At 41.9% G+C, this 15,402-nt stretch overlaps 1 long non-coding RNA gene across 2 annotated transcripts; it reads left to right on the top strand.

Annotated features, from left to right (window-relative positions):
* The first annotated feature begins 3,308 nt into the window (after positions 1-3,308).
* LOC128322407 (uncharacterized) lies at positions 3,309-14,869 on the top strand. 2 transcript variants are annotated; one of them, XR_008305699.1, is made up of 4 exons: positions 3,309-3,448; positions 4,175-4,282; positions 4,798-7,302; positions 14,765-14,869. It is a non-coding gene; the product is annotated as an uncharacterized LOC128322407 (long non-coding RNA). The 2 variants fall into 2 exon arrangements; XR_008305700.1 differs by lacking the exon at positions 14,765-14,869 and having other exon boundaries at positions 4,798-5,991; positions 7,132-7,646.
* The last annotated feature ends 533 nt before the right edge of the window (positions 14,870-15,402 follow it).

Raw genomic sequence — 15,402 nt, forward strand, 5'->3', positions numbered from 1 at the left:
TCCATCATTTCAGTATGATTTTAAAGTTTTAAATATATTTTAGATCCAGGATGGCACAGGGATGGGTGTGTGCTTTGGGAGAGAGGTTCACACACCAGTTGAGAAGTATTTTAAAATACTGCATACCATCCTGGGACTGCAAGGATGTACTTTTAAATATAAACAGTAAATAGTGCGATCCAATTTAGATGGGGATGGGTGGACTTGTGCACAATCAAATATGGCAAGAGTAGCAAATTGTGTTGTCTAGCATAACTTACCAAAACAGAAGTTAGTTCCTGCTTCCACCAGAGTCGTGAGAGGAAAAAGGTAACCAGGATACAAAATGGTGAATTTATAGTAATTACAGAAGCCACAATCCTGCTATAGTAATGTTTCAGGGTTCATAAAAGGAGATTATCTAAATCTTAATACTCCAATCCTGAATTAAAAACAAAACAAAAACAAACCCTAAAACAAACTCACCCTGAATCAACCAACACAACAAAAACACCTAGACAAATAGCAGGCACAAATAAATCTAAGAGTCCTTAATCTTCATCACCTTATTCTGCTAGCTCACACGAGCTCTTCAACACAATGCATTGGGTTATAAAACTGTGCTGAGAACGCTTTTCTTACACCTTTGCTCTTGAAAAAACGGAAGACACATGGGAATGGTTCTACATTTTGGGAAGGAGGATTCCTGCTCTCCATGGGTATTAAGTCATCTTCTCATGAAGAGACAAGACCCAAAGTCTGTCCTCAGATCCAGAATAGTCTCTATGGCAGTGGGAAGTGGACAATCCAGAAGATTACAGTTCTGTGAAAGGCCCAGTTTTCAAAGAGACTGAAAAGTCACATTTAGCAATTTTTAAAAAGAGCGCAAGTTGAGGCTGCAGTGGTGTTGGGTCACACAGGGTTTGTAACTTTGCATTCAACATTTGCATTTAGCAGCTCATGCTGAAGGTTTCAATTTATTGTTACTAGGGACAGGGAAGCGACTGCTACCCTTTGGGGGGGGGGCGTTGTTGATAACAAAACATTTAGAAGGAAGCCGTTGTATGGAGGAGGAATCTGTTACTCTCAGGGAAACAATATTCTTTTGTTTTAGAGAACAGGGGTATAAATTAAGTTTGACATAAAGAGGCCAGAGTTACACACACCAAAGACAACCCCTAAGCTCCATTCCATCAGTATAAGTCAGGAGGGACTCTGTTTGGGGCGGTGGGGGTCCATACATGTTTACACTGTGGGAAATGTAGGGAAGAGCTACCCTTAAAAAATGGCAAGCCTTCAACATGAAACAAGGTGGGCACTGTGAAAAAGCATACCTCCATGATGCATCTGGATTTCTCCTGATAGACCCAGTGATGTTATCCTCCAAATCCCAAAAGATACCAAAAATCTACCATCTATTCACCAAATTATCCTTCCCGCACCGCATGAGCCCCAAATCTGTGCCAACTAAGCAAAAAGACAAAAATTAATCAGCATTGAAATGATAGACACAGAACAAGCTTGTAAATGGTTAACATTTTACAAAATACCAAGAGGAGAATAATATGGCCAAATTCTCCTCCTTTTTGATGGCTCCAGATAAAATCCCTCCAAAATTATTCCCCCAAGAAAATCATTATTCCCCCATTCTTTGGTCAACTCAGCTCTGTCAAATCTCATCTCTCCAAACAGGAACATTACTTGCCACGTATTTTGATACGGCAAAGCCATACTATCTTAGGGCTGCCATGTTGAATTGCAAGTCTGACATGATTCAACACTTTCCTCTCTACTGAGTAGGGTGGCAAAAATCCAAAAAGCCCCAGACTCCCAACAACCATAAGCAAGTATTTTTAAAATCAGAAGAAAAAGCTGGTCGATGAGTGGGCAGGAAAAATAGAGAATAAAATCCACCATCAAGTTCATTTTTCAAAAAAAAAAATCATATGTTTTAGCACCAAGAAAGGCGGGAGGGTCAGGACAGGGAAAAGAGGATGTAGCAATCGCAAGTGCCAGAACATTTGGACAAATAAAAACGGCATTTTCAAACATTTAAAAAAGAGTTGCATTTGATTTCGTACCAGAAAGTGCCGTGCCGTGCCGTGAAGAAGGGTTTTGTTGCTCAGTAGCCGCTGGCTTTAGTTCCGATTATCTGGACAATCATCAGGAATGGTTTCTTTTTTTCGAGAAAGGCCAGTTTGAGTGAGACAGCTCCCCCCCCCTTGCGTTCCCTTTTCCTTCTCATAGCAGCTCAGCGCCAAGAAATGGGCGGTGCCTGCATGCCAGGCTTCATCTGAATTAGACGCCAAGGCCGACAAGAGGCTGGCACAAAGGGAAGCTGGCAGGAATTCCAGCACTTGGAACCATTGGTTGGCGTGCCCCTGGGACTGTTTCCCTTTAGTCACATCACCTTTTAAAAAAAATACTTTTTCAAAAAGCCACACGTTCCATTGACTCTCCAGGAGCTAGTGCACGAAAAGTTTCTCAGCCTTGGTGAAAATTGCCTCCATAGGATGAGAAAACCCAGTTTTGATCAATGCAGGTTAAGACAAATAGCTAATTACCCCCTTTCTCCCCACACTATCAGCACAATGTACGCACGTAAAATAAATCTTGGCTCCCACTTTCCTGAACTTGAGATGCTGGAGGCGGCAGAGTTCTTTAACACAGCTGAAGAGATCAAGGGCAAAACAAATCTTAGTTATGCAAGAAGCATTTTGTTTTTATGAAATGCCTTGTTTGCCGATTGAAAAATGGAGCTAAGAGAAAGAAACAGAGGCAGGTGAGGATGGTTAAAATGAAATGACTGAAAAAGCCCACCAGGATATGCCACAGAATTAAAAACAAACCCCCACATTTTCCATTTTGTCTGTGCCAGCTTTAGAGAGAAACAGAGAAAGAAAAGAGAAAGAGGCAGAGTGAATAGCTGCCTCGTTCGGAAATGGGCCTACAGCCACTTCCCACTTTGGAAGCCTCGGCAATCATTCTCTCGCTCGCTCTCTTCACGTTCTCCCTGCCCACTCTGGCTTGGCTGCCAAGTCAGAGTTGGCACAGCTTCCCAGGCAGCGCGGAACAAAGCCGTCTCCCATCCCTGAACAGGCACTGAGAGTAAGCAAAGTGACAGGCGCATCTTCTGCATGTTAATCCAAACAGAGAGGAGATACTGACAAGAGAATTCAACCTCCTTCACCCCTTCAAAAATAATAATAATTAAAATTAAAAAACCTACATCAGCCCTGTTTGAAAGGATCCTTTAAAAGCACAGCTGGCTGCAATAAGGACTAGAGGCGAGGGAAAGAGGATTTACCCACCAGCACCCTGGCAAAGAACGCTGCCTTGCATCTGTTGTACCTGTTCCTGTTGCCTTCCTTGCTTCTTGGAATCGTGACAAGAGAGAAAAGTCGCCTCTGGTGGGTTGCTCAAAGCTGCGGGTCTGCAGCCCTGTGCAGGAAGTTGGCACCGATCCCAGGTAGGACTTTACTCCCACATTTCTACCCCCCACCTCCTCCCGCTCCTTCCCCTCCCCTTCTTCTCCACCCACCCACCATCTCCCTTGGTAAATCTCCCCCTGTTCTCTTTCAAGCCTGTTCTTAACTTACCTCTTTCCACTGCACCAGTCGCTGTCTGTGTGTGTGTGTGGGGGGGGGGTACATTATGGATCAATCAGATGCCCTGAGCACCCTCCAGAATTGAAGCTAAGAAAAACACACACATGCACACACACACACACCCTTTAAGGGTGACCTGGGCAGCAAAGACGGCAACAGCTTCCTGCCTGCACTGGTTCCCCTAAATGCCTGTTTCAACACAAGGGTTGGGTAGTGGTTGGGTTAATTTTTTTTCCTTCATGCTGCCAAGGAGACTGGACAGAACGCAAGGGGGGAAAATGCTCCGAACTCTGTACAGGGCAATGAAAGGAAAATGTTGAGCTTCATGAAACTCCCAAATCCTATCCCTCCCTCCCCCTTCTTCTCTTTAATACTGTCCAGCTTCTGAATTGTTTGAGCCCACAATTGCAAGGGAATGTACAGTATAGACTCCCTGCGACTGGCAAAAGCCTTGGGGGGGGGCAGGGGGAGAGTTCTTACAATCAAACAGCGAGAAGAGCAAAGAGAAATTAACATCCAATTACTGCTGTGTTTAACGAAGGAGACAGAGGCAGCCGTTGTTTTATTGCACTGTTCTTTTCTTTCAGCTCTGACAGGCAGCGCGAAAGGCACCCCCAGATTGTGGTGACGTCATTTTCTCTCTCTCTCTCGCTTCTAAGTTTCTCAGGAGGTTGGCCATCAACTTAGCTGGAAAAGTAAATTTATATTTTTAGTTGAGGTGCCCCAAAATAAAATAAAAGTCTCCTCTGCTCAGCAGACAAATCCAAAAAGTAAAATAAAAGGACAGTTTCTCTCTCTCTGCGCTTGTCTGTGTGCCTTGCTTGTTTTCCTGCTCACTCAGCTTGTAAAAGTTTGAGCTGTGTGACACTCCACCCGGCCTCCTTTGGCAGCGTGACAAGAACTGCTTTGGTGTATCAAAGAGAACAGGCAGCTTTTTAAGGAAGAAACTCAATTCAGAGAGATTAAAGAATTATAATGTTTTAATCAAGGGAGAGCAAGAGGATGAGGGGGAGGCTTTTCCCTACATCTGGATCGACATAAGTGGCCTTCTAAAGGCGGCTACAGCAATTTGGAATTAAAGTGTGTGTGTGTGTGGTGGGGGTGGAGAGGGGTGGGGAGAAGAGATGAACTCAGAAGCAGAAATCCAGCATTAACTGTCTCTCTCTCTCTCTCCACACATAATGTGAACTTCCTGGGTTGCTGTGAGAAGGAGATGAAGAGACGCCATGATTGCAAGGCCTTTGTATTCCACTGCAGAATCCTACGGCATTCTTAGAAATACCGTTGGGCTTTCTAGTTCCAGAGGAAGATTCTTTCCCATGATGCATGTGACTCTTTCCTGTTGCAGTCACCTTCCAATTCAGCTGGCATGAAGAAATCCAGCTGCTTCCTCTGTACCTTAAATGTTATCGCTTCTCGGCCTTTTGGCTAAGATCGTGTGTGTGTCTCTCTCGCTTGCTCGCGCTCTCTCTCTGTGTAATATTATTCCTACTTTTTCCCTCCTACCAGATTTTTTTTCTAGATAAAGAAAGCACCATCTTTTAGCAAGGTGTTTTTAACACCACGTTAACATCCTGGGCCTTTATTTTATTTTATTTTGCCTCTTGAATGCCACCTAAACTGCTTCAACTGGATTTCTCTAGCTGCTAGAAGAAAAGCAGCTAAGCCTAAAAGCAAACCTCCTGACTGAAGCAACTTCATTCAAGAGATGTCCTTCCCATGCTTGAATAATGGCTGCCATTTCAGCCTGTCAGTCTGGAACCAAGCCAGGGCCCTCTAGAGACAGAAGCATGCATCTGACGCTAAAGATCCTAGTTCAAATACTAAGATTTACTTTATCCTCCAGGTTCTGAACTGTTTTTTAAAATCCCAGTTTTTATTAACAAAAAGACCAGTCAGCTTTCTTTCACCAAATGTGCAATATCCTTTACATTTCAACAGAACAACTACCGGTGCAACGTGTCTCGTATACATCTTTGCTCTTGTTGCGATTCTGTATTGTAATGAAAACTCAACAAGCCTCAGTCTTGCAAAGTACTATGGCATTGGAAACTGAATTGCGGTGAGACCAAAGTGGTCATCAGTGGAATTTCTCAACCAGCAGTTCATTCTTTTATGGCTTTCAGTTAGTCAATGCTGTATACAGAGATGGAGCATGAATTAGTAACACCTCCTCCTAAGAGACAGCTAGGGTACCACGAAGTTGCTATTCATAGGTAGGAAGGAAGGATACAGGGAAAATGGGGTCCTAATTACAAATTAGCACATTAAAACCTTTCACATCATCTTTGTGTAGGCAAAAAGAAAGAAGAGTCAGCAGGGCTGTGTACCAACGATATATTTTCAGAAACACAGAGCTGTTTGTTACTGCCCATGTTATGCACGCCATCATGGTTCTGGTTAAGTAAGTTTTAAGGTTTTGACACTTTAAGCAGTAACTGAGAAACACTGTAATTAGCGCCTGTCTGTATGACCCAAACTACAGCAATAGCCATGTGATGAATAATTCTATAACTCCTCCCTCACATTCTCTGGGCATTTTTGAAAATATTTTGAGACTTTTTATTTAAATGAATATAAATATTATATATTTTAAAAATATTCATTTTAATATGTCGGACTAGATCAACATAAGATGGGTACCTATCCAATAATGTACAAAGAAAAAAATATGTAATTTCTTATATGAGTTACATTGACTAGACTAGAAGTTGTTCACAATATCAGCTAAGTCAATTTCACATCTACTTTGAATTATGAGGAAGTATTTGTGTGAGGGATTTTAAAAAATAATAACACCATATGTTGTAATATCTTGCACTTTGTTTTATTCTTATGTCAAATTCAAATCTCTTTATTTCGGTCAGCGACCAGCATGAGATTGAAACAAATGTAGAAGAGAAAACAATCAAACTTCTCCTACAAACAATAAAACCAAATAAATTTGGTTTATAAAAACCAAATAAAAGTCCTCCTGAACATAGATCAAGGTACTGAAAAGTGGACCCACCAGAACTACTAAAAATACAAAAGTATTTCATACTTATAAGATTATTACATACAGATCAAAATTTGAACAGTTGCCTTTCCGACTCCTGAACCTGAGAGGGGTTAAACCATTCAGGAGCTCAGGAAAATTTTGTTGTTAGATTTACTGATGATATACAAGTGATCCCAATACCTGCTTACAAAATACAGAAGTCTAAAATTTGATTAACAGTGGTGGTAGCCCTGCACACAGAATGAGAAAGCCCGTACAGAATCTTGGCGAGGAGTCAGTCAGGTAGAGGAGTTAGGAATGGACTATTGGGATAAACGGCTGAAGCAATATGTGGAAGTTTGAAATGGTTACAATTAGGATTTATGAAAGAATTGTTATAGATAGCCTGCATAGTAGAATAGCTACGGCAGAGCATATGTTTTTAAACTGTTTTAATCCTAAGGGTTTTGTTGTCAAGGCATATTTTATTGATAGAATATTTGTTTTGAAGATTCTTGTATTGCTTTCCTACCCAGTAAGAATAAACTACTTTTTTTTTTAAAGGTAGAATATTTGTATAGCTCTCATGTCTAATATCTGCATACCAAAAAGGTGACAAAAGAGAGTGTTGCCCCACTGCATAAGACCTGACCAACTCATCTGGTGAAGTTCAGACTTCGTACTTAGAGATGCAGTTAAAAGAAAATTCTGAGAGAGGTCATCTGTAGAGTAGAGGTCAGTGAAGCATCATATAGGAATCAACTACCTGGGCAAAATCGAAAATAGAGTGAATTGCTGCTGATCTGTTTCACCACAGAATGCAATTAGTAAAACAGAATAAACAGGGTTTCTCCCCCCGCCCTCCAGAAAGTCTTTCCTCTCTCCTTTTCTCCATTAAGCTGTACAATCATCTAACTGCTGATTGCTGGATCAGGGCTAGTACCACTGTTGCAGTAAGGGGTAAGTATCTCCAAACTGTCCTTCAGAAATAATCAGCTGTATATTACCTGCATGTTCTGAGTTTGCGCACACACCCAGCCCCACTGCCAATACAACACCTTGTTTATCTGTGCTATTACTTAGGATTATCCAACTTAGGATGCCATTGCTTTTCTCTATAAAGACAGATGTGGATTTTAATATTCTTGACATTATAATTAGTTTGCAACCCAAGCAATTTGAGATACAGCTCTGCATACTGCTGTAATGAGGTGCAGTAAGCAAAACTGTGAAGAGGAGTTGAATCATGAACAAATCCATCAATGTCCAGTGGCACACTCTTGATGAGAATTCACTGCCACTTGCATTTTATTGTCCCTTGCTCCAAATATTTAGAGTGGACTGGGTTGTAAATTGAGATAAATAATAATGGCAATGCACTTTCTATCCACTCTCTGTCACCACTCATTATTTTACAGAGTTGAGAAGGCAACAGCTGTGACCTGGGTCTTCCACTTTTGAATTTGCCATCTTTGCTCCCAGTTCTTTAAACTTCAACCTGTAATTTGACCCATTGTCCTCTGTATATAGCATTAGCGAGCCTATCTTTTTTAAAGATACCAATACTCTGTAATGCCCATGATAACCAGCTTTCAAAAAAAGTCAGATCCAACTTGCAGAAGTGACTGCATGCAATGAAGCTTGTGTCAAGTAAAGAAGACTCAGATCGTGGGCTATTCCCATCATATTGCTTAATCAAACACTATATATAACTGGCAGCAGCCTTAGTTTTATGTGCAAAAGTTCATAAATAAGGACTACAGCAGCAGAACTGCAGAAAAGGAAAAGGAAATTTTTTTTACTACCACTTTGGGAGGAACTGTATTAAAGTTAAGCTTTACTGGAAAGAATTCTGAAAGATCAAGAGGATATAGTATAAAAGTGGATCTAAATATCTTGTTAGCATATCTCAAAGACTCTTAAAATAAAGGACAAAAAGCTAGTTTTTAATATTACAGCAAAGATAGCTTATATATCAGAGCTGCACAAATCACTGCCAACTCAATTCAGGAGCTGCCTTGGCACTTTGGAGAGCCCTCTGATGGTTGGGGCAACAGCCTCTGAAAAAACTACATTTCCCAACTTGCCCAATGCCTTGCCCAAGACTGCAAGGAAAAGAAAAAACTTCTCTCTCTCTCTCTAGCAGAAACCGTGCCACTGTTCCCTCTCTGCTGGGAGCAAAAATAAATTAAAGCTTCTACTGATCCTTCCCAGTAAGTATTAAAACAGAGGTCAAAGAAATAGTGTGATGGAGACAGGCTGAAGCTTTGATGGCCAAATTGAATTGGACCTGATTTGACCTAAAAACAGATGTTGGTTTGATTCAGGTCAAATTGGGTCAATTCAATTTGCCCCATCCAAGTGTTGCACATTTCTAATATACATACTATTAGAACTGAAATTTATCTCATCAGTGAAGAATGAATGATCGTAGAGTTTGTGATACTGCAGATATGCTCAAATTAGTAGTGTGTGTGTGTGTGTGTTCAAAAGGAAGAGAAATAATAAATTCTTTTTTGAAGAACTAGACCAGGGGTAGGCAACCATTGGCACTCCAGTTATAGCTGAACTAGAACTCCCACATTGTGGCTGGGGATGCTAGGAATTGTTGTTCAGCAACAGCTGGATGCCAATGGTTGCCTACCCTGAACTAGATTATGGGAAAAGAAGCACAATTCCTTTTCATTTCTCTTTCACACATGGATGAAAAATTATCTTGCATTCAGTCTTACAGTTTTCTTACAGTACTCACACTTCTAGTCTCCCTTTCAAATGCAACCGGGGCAGACCCTGCTTAGCTAAGGGGACAAGTCATGCTTGCTACCACGTCCAGGAAGACAATCCTCTTCTTAGAATAGGAAAGTATATCCTATCAAGAAAGGTAGATATGACAATAGCCTAGGAAGTTGTCTGTCACTTCACACACTCTTCCATTCCAAATCCAGCCATGCCCTTCAAGCTGTTCAGTGGGAATGTGAGGCGGGACCCACCCTCCCCCTCCAGCTGGGATCTGCTGTCTACGTGCTGCCTGTTCTGGCACAGTACAACAGGAGCAGAGAAAAGCAAACATTCCTATCACTCTGGGCCAAGGGCGTGCTCCACAGCCTCAAGAATGGCTCCTCTGTTTAACATAGGGCAGTGCGTCATCCTCAGTGTCCCATACACTCCAATACTTGAACAGTCTGGGTGCATAGCGGCTCCACAGATCAGTAAACAGGTAGGAAACAGCTCCAGGACATCCATTGGAACTACCAGGGTACAAGGCCTCATTGAAGGCTATTTAGAATGAGGGTTTCAAGCAAACAAGCAGAAGAACCAAGGCTACAACGGAAACGTGCTTGCTGCTGAAAAGGTCTCCCCACCCCAAGAAAAAAGCCTCCCCAAAATTCTTCTCTGTGAATTTTGATGCTGAATATTTGGCAGAAATTCTCTGAATATTCAAATATTTGCCCAATATTTGAGAAGATCTACATTTGAAATGTGATATTTGATTTCAATATTAATGCCAACGGGATTTAATATCCGATAGTATATGATAGATGTTAGAAGGGGCAGTCCAAAAAGAACGAAAAGAAAAGAAAAAAGGTCTGGGACATCTTCATCAGCTGTAGCTCCAGAAATACAAAGGACATGTTCGCCTGGCAATTTGAAAGTTAAGGGCTCAGTCTTCTGGATCAGCACATGCAGTTGCTTACAGCCATAACCTGATCCTCCACCTGAGAACAGGTGAGCCCAAGCAGTTCTAGAATGTGAACCTATGCCCAAGGACTGCCTTCTGTAGAACACCTAATAATAGGGTTTGTAGTACTGTTGAGTATCTGGCAATATTTGACAATATACTAAGCTATTTAGCACTGGAGAGGTGGCAGCTTATATATTTAGATTTTATAAAGTTTTTTTTTTTGACACTTGCCAGAAAAAAGTGAAGAAGTAGCCAAGAGCATCGAGTACTTAAATTAAGGGATTATAATCTCACATTGTTTGAATCTCAAAATGAAGGCAAGTTTCAATTATTCATTTCAGCTTCTGTTTGAGTACAGAGTTTAAAAAACATTAATACTCCTATGTATCTTTTTGCATGGCCCTTGTAATTATCATAATCATTTGAAAAATGCTTCACACTGGCTATATACTCAACAGCCTTTACATCATGAATAGGCAGTAGCTCTCAATGAAAAAAACAACGAATTGCCGAAGATAAGCGTATCAATACATGAATGGGTCATCTAACATGGTGGAGGAGGTGAGGATAAGAATGCATAAGAAGCTGTGTGTCTTGGATCATTAAGTGAGCAAACCAGTCAACAGGCTGGACGTTGAGGATAACTACAATACACCTTGCACTATATATTAGGCCATTTCCCCAGTGTTACTGTCAGACAAACCAAAGCGTTGACTGTCTAAGGCCAGCATATGAACTGCAGGTGACCCAGGATCTGCTTTTCCATGGCCTCTAGTGCTTTTCACAAACGTTAAAAAGAGAACTGCAAGCCGCCAAAAATGCAGTGAGTGTTTTGAAGTGTAACCATTCTTAGCAGCAGCTTCCTGAAACACAGTGGTTCTCATGCTTGGGGAAGAAAGAAAGAGAAGCCATTTGCTGTGCAAGATGATACGCCACGCACTCAAAGGCCCCAGACAAAAGTGGCTGCCAGAACCAGATACAAAAGGGGAGAAGAGGAGGGGGCTGTCCCTAGGGGTAGACCATGGAGGGCTGCTTACATGGACGGAAACAGAGAAAAGGGAAGAAGAGGATTTGTCTGGAAAGACATTAAGCACCACAAAACTCAGCTTGTTACTGACGAGAGGGTGGTGATGGGAGATGATGCTCCCCTTTAACCTGCATCCTAGTCAATGTGGAAATTAAAAGGGGAGCACTGAGCCTTTTGTTAAGTGTTCCTATATAAGTTTCAAAACAGCCACTTCATGTCAAAAACAAGATAGGTGACTGGTATGTTACTGGCTTGATGGAAGAACAGAGGTTTTTTAGAACCAAATTGAGCATGTCCTATTTCAGGGAACCTGATGTACTATTTCCATACTGCCAGCCCCCTCAAACCTGAAATGCCTGAACGTGTCTCTCAGTGCATAGCTTGTTTTGCACAATGAGCCTATGCAGAGGGTGTGTTCCAGGATGAAGGTACTTGCCTTTTTCCAGGACATTTTCCAAGTTATTGGTTGCGTATTGTAGTATTGACATGCACGGAACAGATTTTGCATTTTGTTTCGAGTTTGAAACAAAATGCAGATGGCCAAAGTGTTTCATCAAAACAGCGGTTTGAGTGTTTTGGCCATAGGGAACAGTGGGGAAACTCAAAACACCCCATTGTTCCCCATGGGTGCCTCCTAGGGACAGCAAACTGGGTTGGGTGGTGGGCATGATGGATGAAACCCCACAAAAGAAATGGCAAATGGGTGGTTTTAAACATTTTTTTAGCCTTTTCCCTACTGTTCACAGCCCTGATAACTATGTTCCTATACATGGAGGGTTGAATAGGGACTTTGTGCTTGCAAAGGATATGGTCTGTCAGTGAGCTATGGACCCTCCCTATGGAATTTAAAGAAGCCTTTGCTGTTATGTTTTTTAATTAATGCGTTAAAAATATTAACTGACTACCTGAAGCAGCTTGCCATCATTTACAGAAGACAATGTGGTAAAGACGTCATCTTTGGAAGGTTGAGTCAGACTTATGAAGTAGTAACTTCCTGCACTGCAATACTTACAATCACTGAACAAAACATATCCCTGGCCTTGGAATTTAAATAAGGCTGCAGGATAGAAATCTGAAATTGTATAAAAGCCCAGGTGAATACTAAACAATGCCTTACATTTCAAGTTCAAGCTACTACAGCTTTGACTAATCATGATGCATAAGTATAGCAATCTAAAAAGTAGATTGAGGTGTCTGCATATAACATGGCAGATATTCATAAATAGCTCAGAATTTATATATCGCTCAAAAATATCCAGAGCCGTTCACATACATTTATATATTTATTTCTCCTAGGTGTACCCGTTGCTAATTCCATGTGTGGCAGCTCTCGTGAGAGTTCGTGAGCAGCTGCCAGACTAGCAGCGAGGATGGGGAGAAAACAGCCGCTGCGATGAGGCGGCGGCCTAACCTGGCCGCCGGGATGTGGCGGCGGCAGCGGGCAGGAGGAGGGGACAGGTGGACTTGAAAGCCAGCCAGAAACCGCGGCCGGTGGCAGAGAAGCGGGCCAGGCTGGCCGACAGAGGCGCAGATGCTCTGCGCCCAGCCCAGCTAGTTCTCAGTAATCCTTATAGAATCTCTATTAAGTATATGCCAGTATTATCCCCATATTGTGATCAGGGTTTATGTGTGCAGTTTTTTTTTAGGTGGGTGGGTGGAAGAGGAGAAATAGGGAATTGCCTAAAGTCACCCAGTGAGCTCATGATTGAGGCAAGATCCAAACTAGGGACTTAGCAGCTCATATACAAACTGGAATCTTGTACTCTTACTGGGGAGCAAATTCCATTTAATGCAATAGAAGTTACTTTTGAGTAAATATGCATAGATTGGGCTCCTCGCCACTATACTGTACAGTACCGGCTCTCATTATTGTAGTCCATCATAAGTTGCTGTCTTCTGAAGGACTACAGCTTGTGTACACATTTGCTGAAATGGCAATTTTGGGACTGTGCTAATGAAATGGTGTATCAAGGCTAGACCCAGGGGTATAGCTAGGGGAGAGGGGGCCCGTGTTCACCTCTCTCTTCGGCAGCCCCTCAGAGTGAGGGAGATAATGAAGAACATGGGGTGAGTGGAGCTGGGGGTCCCTCAGAAGCTGGAGGGCCCAGGTTCTTTGAACCCATCTGCAATTATGGCTACACCCCTGGCTAGACCCAGTCTAAACACTTCATGGATCTAAGCAGGTAGCAACTCTGACATAACTATAAGAGAATGCTTTAAGATAATATGGAATGGATATCCTTACATGAATGAAAGTCCTGTCCTGCTGCAGAAGAGTGACTAGTCACATATACTAACAACAGATGAAGGACTTGCTAGTCTGAGTGAAAGAGGGTTTTTGTTTTAAAGGGATTATGATAATATGATCAGAGAGCTTGGCCAGTTATCCAACTATGATGATGTTATGAACACGGGAATGCAGCTGGGACAGATATGGAACATACCTGTCAGTTCTTAAACAAGACAGCTACACTATCTTAGTCCATTTCCAAGCAAAACACAGAATCCTGGTTTTAACCTTTAAAGAACTAAGCAAAACAATCTTTGAGGATCAGAATACCTTAAGGATTGCTTCTTTGCTCATTGGAGGTGCTGTTCCACTTGCCATCCAAAATGAGGTATTTGGCAACCAGAAATAGGCCTTCCTAGCTCCGGCACCTTGCCTTTGAAATTTCCTCACCAGAGAGTTTTTATTTGCCCAGATCTTTTAGATTAAATGAACTGTCATGAACAAACCTCAGAATGTTCTTATCAGAGGGTCAGCCTCCTTCCTAGGTGAGAAATCTATGGCCTTACACTGGTCAAGAAGATGTCATTCCAACCTTTGGAGTGGGGGTGGGGAGGGTCAAGTGTCATTGGACTGGCAGCTTAACTTTTTCTCTGGTAAAACGACTGGGGAAACTAATTAATTAGAGCACTTCATTTGTTCTTTTAATAGACATATGGTTGTAAATACTGAAATCACATTTTCTGCATCCTCCCCCCTTGAACTTGTGTAAAGCTGTTTAAACCTTCCTGTTTCTGTGCTCACACTCCCCACATGCTGGTGCGGTAAAGCCAGTGGGTACCAGACATATTTTACTTATTCATAAGTAAAAGATGGCACTAATGTTGCTGACATTGCCACCTGTTTCTTATTCATGTGGCAATGTCAGCAACAGTGGTGCCATCTTTTGCCATAGTGTAGCCAGAAGGAAGGATTACAAACATATTTGTTAGTGATATTATGCTGAGTGTTTTAAAATATACATATTATTTGCTTCTTGGTTCTGTCCTTGTTGCTGCAAGTATTCTGCCTTTAAAAAAACAAAAAACAAAACTGAATGCCATTCTGAAAGCATAACAAATGCTATAAATAAATCAAATCAAACATTCTCAATGAAACTCTTCAGAAAAATTCACTTCCCAACAGTATTTTGCAAGATAACCATCAAATTAGGTGGACTATAAAAGGCAAACAATCTGAGAAAAATCTGGTCTCTCTCTAGGAAGAAGTTGCTTTCGCTGTCTCCCTTCTGCCCTGGCTGGATATTACTATTTATCTGTTGTCAGCCTAGAAGAATACAACCTGAATAGGATATGAATAAGAAAAGCAGAGGTAAAATCACTGACAGACACACATCCTGGTATTTTGTGTGCTTTCAGGCACCAGCATAGGAAACCAATATGAACTTTTGCATCTAAAAGTTGTTCATCTCACTGGGTCTGAACTTTACATTCTCAGCTTAGATATAAGGCAGGATGGAAAGACGGATATACAGCAGCAGTGGCTTTTTGAACATCGCTTATCTTTAAATGAAATCCAGATTGGACTACTGCAATGTGCTCTAAGACAGCTCGGAAGCTTCAGCTGGTCCAGAATGCTGCTGCAAGGATGCTCATGGGTGCAAGTTGCTTCATGAGTGTCATACGCATCCTGCGGCAGCTTGATTGGTTCCCAGTCTGCTTCTAGGCTAGATTCAAGGTCTTGACCTTTAATGATTCAAGGTCTTGACCTTTAATGCTCTACATGGCTTGGGGCCAGGGTACCTGTCAAACCGTATTCACCCATATAAATCTGCCAGGCCCCTCCGCTCAGCATCTCAGGCCCTGCTCATGGCCCCACCACTAACAGAGATCTAGTTGG

The sequence above is a fragment of the Hemicordylus capensis genome, chromosome 4 (assembly GCF_027244095.1).
Source record: "Hemicordylus capensis ecotype Gifberg chromosome 4, rHemCap1.1.pri, whole genome shotgun sequence".
NCBI classification, from domain to species: Eukaryota; Metazoa; Chordata; class Lepidosauria; order Squamata; family Cordylidae; genus Hemicordylus; species Hemicordylus capensis.